A 6,275-nucleotide genomic window follows, 5' to 3' on the forward strand; every position below is an offset into this window, starting at 1 on the left:
GAGATTTTAACATCTTCCGGAGAACTGATATATTTCCATTTTCACAGAGAGAAGACAAGCAGCCTACTGTACAACACTCCCTGAAAATAACCTGAGCCAGACAGGCTTCCTTAGGAAAAATAAAGAAAGCCACCCCAACCAAGTACTTTCATAACAAAGGAATACAGGGGTTGCTTTCAAAATCATTGCCAAGTCAAGAGACACTAGGGATTCACAGGCATCATTTTTAAAAAATTGCATCTAACAGCTTCTGGCAGATGATCTATATTGTCTGAGCCTTTATTAGATAAAAATCTGAAAGCTGTAAGTTGTAAGCATTATGAGAGTGAATGCTTCAGTCAGACCATGCCCGCTATAATTCTCATGCCAGAAAACTGTTGCTGCTGGGGCTGAAACAATTGCCTCATGTTCACCGAGAAGACAACTGAATGTTAAGCCTGGCTAGTCAGCCCAGCCCTGCCACCTGGGTACCACACAGCAGGATGATGGTCTCTGGCCCACCTCCACCTTCCCACTCCTGTATATTATATAGACTTCTTAGTCCCAGATAAGTCAGACATAGAACACGAGTTGTCGTATACTCTTGAAAACGTTAAAGTTGACTCTTCAGCCCTTGTGATTCGAAGGGGACCAGGGAAGCAGGGGAAAATGAATGCCAAGTACCAGTGAGTGGGTTTGAGTAAAAATAGGTGAGAACCAGCAACTCCCATAGGTTCACACATTTGAATGCTTAGACACCAGGGAGTGGCCCAATTTGAAAGGATTAGAAGGATTAGGAGGTGTGGTCTTTCTGGAGTGGGTGTGGCCTACCTCATTAGAGGAAGTGTGTCACTCATAGTGGGCTTTGAAGTTTAAAAGCCCATGCTGGTCCTAGGCTTTCCCTCTCTGTCTCTGGATCAGGAACCTAGCTCTCATCTATTCTTCCAGCACCACATCTGCTTGCCTGCCTGCCGCCACGACGACAATGGACTAAGCCTCTGAAACTGTAAGTAAACCCCCAATTAAATAAGAACTGCCTTGGTCATGGTGTCTCTTCACAGTGATAGATCACAGTGAGACATAGCCAAATGTGAGACGTATAAGAGTCTTACAAAGAAAACTTTAAAATACCGTTGAAGAACATCACAAGAGACCTGAACAAATGGGAAAACAGTCTATATTCTTGGATCAGAGGACTCAGCATTTTGGGAAGGACAATTTCTAAGTTAATTCCATTTCATAGACCATCATTAGCCAGGCTGGTCTTGAACTCATGTAGCCTAATCTTCCTGCCTCACCAGTCTAATCCTACTAGTACAGGGATGAACCACCATGTTGGGCTCCTAAGCTAATTTATGAATAGAATGTATAAGCAATAAAAATGTCACCTCATGGAATAGCAAGATGTCTCAACAGGTAATATGGTCCCCATGAAAGCCTGAAGACCTGAATTCAGTCCCTGAAACCCACAGTGAAGGAGAGAACTTATTCCCAAAACATGACCTTTGACCTTCACAGATTTGTCTTCAAGAGGTTGATAATGGCTAACATGGCATTCACCATGGAATATGCATGCCTCTATTCTCATACATGTATGCATGCGTGCGCATGCACACATTCACACACACACTCACACACATATTCACATACCCCACACTCACTCACACACACACTCACACACTCACACACATACTCACATACCCACACACTCACACACATACTCACACACATTCACACACATACTCACATACACACACACACACACACACACACACACACACACACACACAAAGCTTTTAAAGATCAATTCTTGGTTAGAACAATAGCTACTGATTCTAGAATATGTATGGGAAAACAAAAAGATTGGTTGGCAAAAGCATAGCTCAATGAAGGGAAATCAGGTTCCTCACTAACCCTTAAACACACACACTCTCAGCCATGAAGACAGTGAGCATGGAGAATGTAGAGACACAAACTGACAAAGACTGACTCTGTGGGAATTACAGATGCTCACTTTTTTAAACTGGTAGTGTGGGAGTCACATCATGGTTCTCACATGTGCCCTCTATTGGTGAGCTACACCATCCTCTTTACAGACACACACACACACACACACACACACACACACACACACACATGCGCACTCACCAACACACACAATGCTACAGGGATTAAAATATATGGGGAAGGACTGTTTGGTGAGTTGTGCTGAGACAGTCAGAGCTGTCAGGGGGTGGGTGAATTGGCTCTGCCACAAAGCAGATACCAGAAAAACTCCAAATGGCTAAAGGTTATGGATAAAAGAAAAACAAGACCATCAAAGTGCTGCAGGGAAACACAGAAGAATGTCTTCATAACTGGAGCAAAGAGGACTTTGCAACTCTACTACAAAGTTCAGTTCAACAAAAAACAAAAGGGTCTCCACATATTTGGGCAAAATCAAGAGGCAAGTGAAATAGCACAAGGAAAGGCTGGGGGTGTCGCTCAGTTGGTAGAGAGAGCTTGTCAAAGATGAGTAAAACTCTTCAGTATGTCTGGGTGTGGTAATGCTTCCTTCAATCCCAGCATTCCAGAGGAGAGGCCGGCAGGTGTCTGAAGTCAAGGCCAGCCTGGTCTAGAGTGAGTTCCAGGACATCCAGGGCTACACAGAGACACCCTGTCTTGAAAAAAATCAACAAACAAACAACAACCCCCCCCCAAAAAAAGAGAAACTCTTAGTCCCAGCACTGTACACTAACTAGCCTCGTGCTGCATGGCTGTAATCCCAGGTGAGGTAGCATCAGGAAGATCAGAAGTACAAGGCCGGGCTGGGGATTTAGCTCAGTGGTAGAGCGCTTACCTAGGAAGCGCAAGGCCCTGGGTTCGGTCCCCAGCTCCGAAAAAAAGAACCAAAAAAAGAAGTACAAGGCCATAGTCAAGTATAGAGAAGACTCAGTGGGCGGTGTGAGCTCTACAAGCATGAAGATCTGAGTTCAACTGCTCAGTACCCATGTAAAACCAAGTGTGGCTGTGTACCTTTGTAACGGTGGAGACAAGCAGACCCCAGGGGCTTGCTGGTCAGCCACTCTCACAGGATAGTGAGAACTAGGTTTGGTGAGAGACCCTGTCACAAAAAAGAAGGTGCTGAGGGACAGAGGAAGACACCCAGTGTCAACTTCTGACCTCTACAGACACTTCACACAAGGAACAAGGAAACACCAGTGCATACAAAATACACAAAGATGTTCAGGGCCATCCTCATCTACGTGGCTAGTTTGAGTCAGTTTAGGCTACACAAGACCCCGTCTCCAAAATAAAAAGAATCCCTCTCATGTATAAGAATTCGTAATCAATAAAAAGTAGTTAATGAAATAACAGAAAAAAAGAGCTAGAGAGAAAAGTTAACAAAGGATTTGAACAGGCAGACCACATAAAAATATTAATTCACTTAAATATATGAAAATATACTCAACATCATTCCTAATAAAAGAAATATAAGTTTAATGCAGACAGATACTCTTTCTCTCTCTCTCTATCAAATTGTCAAATTTTCTAGAGTTTAATAATATACTCTGCAGGTGAACAGTGAGTGTGAGCATAAATTGGTTGAACGCCTCTCAAATCCAGCTCATCAATTCACTAATTCATCAAACTACTAATGCATCTATTCTCTGACCAAGTGACATCATTCTGAGACTTCACCCACACATGTGAACAACTGATATATACTATGGCTATCCTTTATGATACTCCAGTAACCATCAAAACCCAATCAGATAAATTATTTGTGATACAGAGAGCAATGAAATACCATTTCCATAACAACAGAACAAGGACGCTCTCTTCCCAGGAGAGCCAGATACATTAATCTTAGAAAGCTAGGTACGCATCAGTATATAGGATACGCCACCTTTTGTGCAGCAGGCAGGTTAGAGACAAAGTATAGTTTCATATACAATTGTATAATAAAGTCTACCAACAGCTATGATGTCATGTTGCGTGGCCTTCCTGTGGAGACACAAACAAATGTCTATTCACCCAGATGTGGGTGTTTTCAGCAGACCAAAGAAGTGATTCCTCTCAAGTCTCGATTGGTGAACCAATGAGTTTCTAAGGGTTGCTTTCAGGAGTATGGGTGAGAGGGTACTTACAACCGTTTAAAGAGATAAGTTACATAGCAATCATTGTACGGTTGCAATGAAATGGTTACAGTGAGTGTGTGCAGGAACCATTGAGGCCTGGATGGTTCCGACACCAACTGCCAGTCCTCATGAGCAGCAGCCAGTGAGGAGGAAGATGAGGACACGGGGACGGCTGTTGCCCTGTGCAGTGGCACATGGCACAGGACAGACTACATTTGGGATTAAGTTGGAAATACATAACTGTAATTCTATTATCCCATCCTGTGTTTATCTTTAGAATTTGGCAAAAATGGGTAGTTGTGATGGTTAATCTCTTTTTAAATATTTATCCGTCTACTTACTTATGTCGTGTGTACGTGTGTACACCTCGTGTGTCACAGCACGTTTGCAGGGGTCAAGGGACAGTTTGCAGGAGTTGTTTCTCTCTCTTCGTGAGACTCTGGGGCTCAAAACCAAATCATCAGGCATAGTGGCACATGCCTTTCCTGGCTGAGCCATCGCTCCAGCCAGTGACCGTTAACATGAGGGGTGACCTTGATGGTCAACTTGACTGGAACTGGAGCTAATAGTCATGCATCAGAGCTGGTTGAATGTTCCAGCAAGAATTAACAGAAGGTAAGACCCAACCCCATAGAGGCCAGTACCTTCCTGCAGTGACCCGGACTGACAAAGCGAAGGCAGTTCTCCACACGTTTCTGCACTTCCTTCTTGCTGATGAGTGACTCTGCTATGACTGATGCTGCCGCCCAGCCTTTGAAGCCCCAGGACCCAGCTTATTGTCCTTCCAGTGGATCTCCAGGAATCCTCCAACCCTTCAGCGTCAGACTGGACCGACCAAGGCGTCCAGCCTTATGAACTGCCTTCTCAGCCTCTGCAGTGTGAAGACAAATACAGGACTGGCCCATTCAGCCCACTGTGAAGGCCACTCTGATCTGTTTGCTGATGTAGTATGCATTCTTTCAATGGGTTCTGTTCCCCTAGTGAGCCCTAAGGAAATGTGGTCAAATGCAGGGAAGCAGAAGCAGCAAGAAAAATCTCCATCTGTAAGCAACTAGGGGGCCAGCCAGCCGAGATGTAGGTAGAGATTTAATGGAAAGGGTTTTGAAAATAACCTTTCAGCTCTTTCAATCCTTTCTCTATCTCCCCCAAAGGGGGTCCTGTTCTCAGTTCAGTGGTTTGCTGTTAGCATTGACCTCTGTATTTGACATACTCTGGATGTGTCTCTCAGGAGAGATCTATATCTGGTTCCTGTCACCATGCACTTCTTAGCTTCATCGATCTTATCTGGTTTTGGTGGCTGTATATATATGGGCCATATATGGGGCAGGCTCTGAATGGAAAAGTTCCTTCAGTCTCTGCTCTAAACTTTGCCTCCATAACCCCTCCAATGGTTAATTTTGTTCCCCCTTTTAAGAAGGAGTAGAAGCATCCACATTTTGGTCATCCTTCTTCTTGAGCATCATGTGGTCTGTGGATTGCATCTTGGGTAAGTCGAGCTTTTGGGCTTATATCCACTTATCAGTGAGTGTGTGTTGTTCTGTGATTGGGTTACCTCACACAAGATTATATTTTCTGGTTCATTCCATTTGCTTATGAATTTCATGAAGTCATTTGTTTTTGATAGCTGAGTAGTACTCCATTATGTAGATGTAGGACATTTTCTGAATCCATTCCTCTGTTGAAGGGCATCTGGGTTCCTTCCAGCTTCTGGCTATTATAAATTAGGCTGCTATGAACATAGTGGAGCATGTGTTTTTGTTGTATGTTGGGGCATTTTTGGGTATATGCCCAGGAAAGGTATAGCTAGGTCCTCAGGTAGTTCAATGTCCAATTTTCCGAGGAACCTCCAGACTGATTTCCAGAATGATTGTACCAGTTTGCAATCCCACCAACAATGGAGGAGTATTTCTCTTTCTCCACATCCTCGCCAGCATCTGCTGTCGCCTGAGTTTTTTATCTCAGCTGACTGAGATATGACTCTGGTATGAGGTGGAATTCAGAGTTGTTTTGATTTGCATTTCCCTGGTGACTAAGGATGTTGAACATTTCTTTAGGTGTTTCTCAGCCATTCGGCATTCCTCAGCTGAGAATTCTGTTTAGCTCATGTGATTTGGTTCTCTGGAGTCTAACATATTGAGTTCTTTGTATATTTTGGATATTAACCTTCTATCATAA

This window comes from Rattus norvegicus, chromosome 6, assembly GCF_036323735.1.
Source record: "Rattus norvegicus strain BN/NHsdMcwi chromosome 6, GRCr8, whole genome shotgun sequence".
In the NCBI taxonomy this organism is placed as follows: domain Eukaryota; kingdom Metazoa; phylum Chordata; class Mammalia; order Rodentia; family Muridae; genus Rattus; species Rattus norvegicus.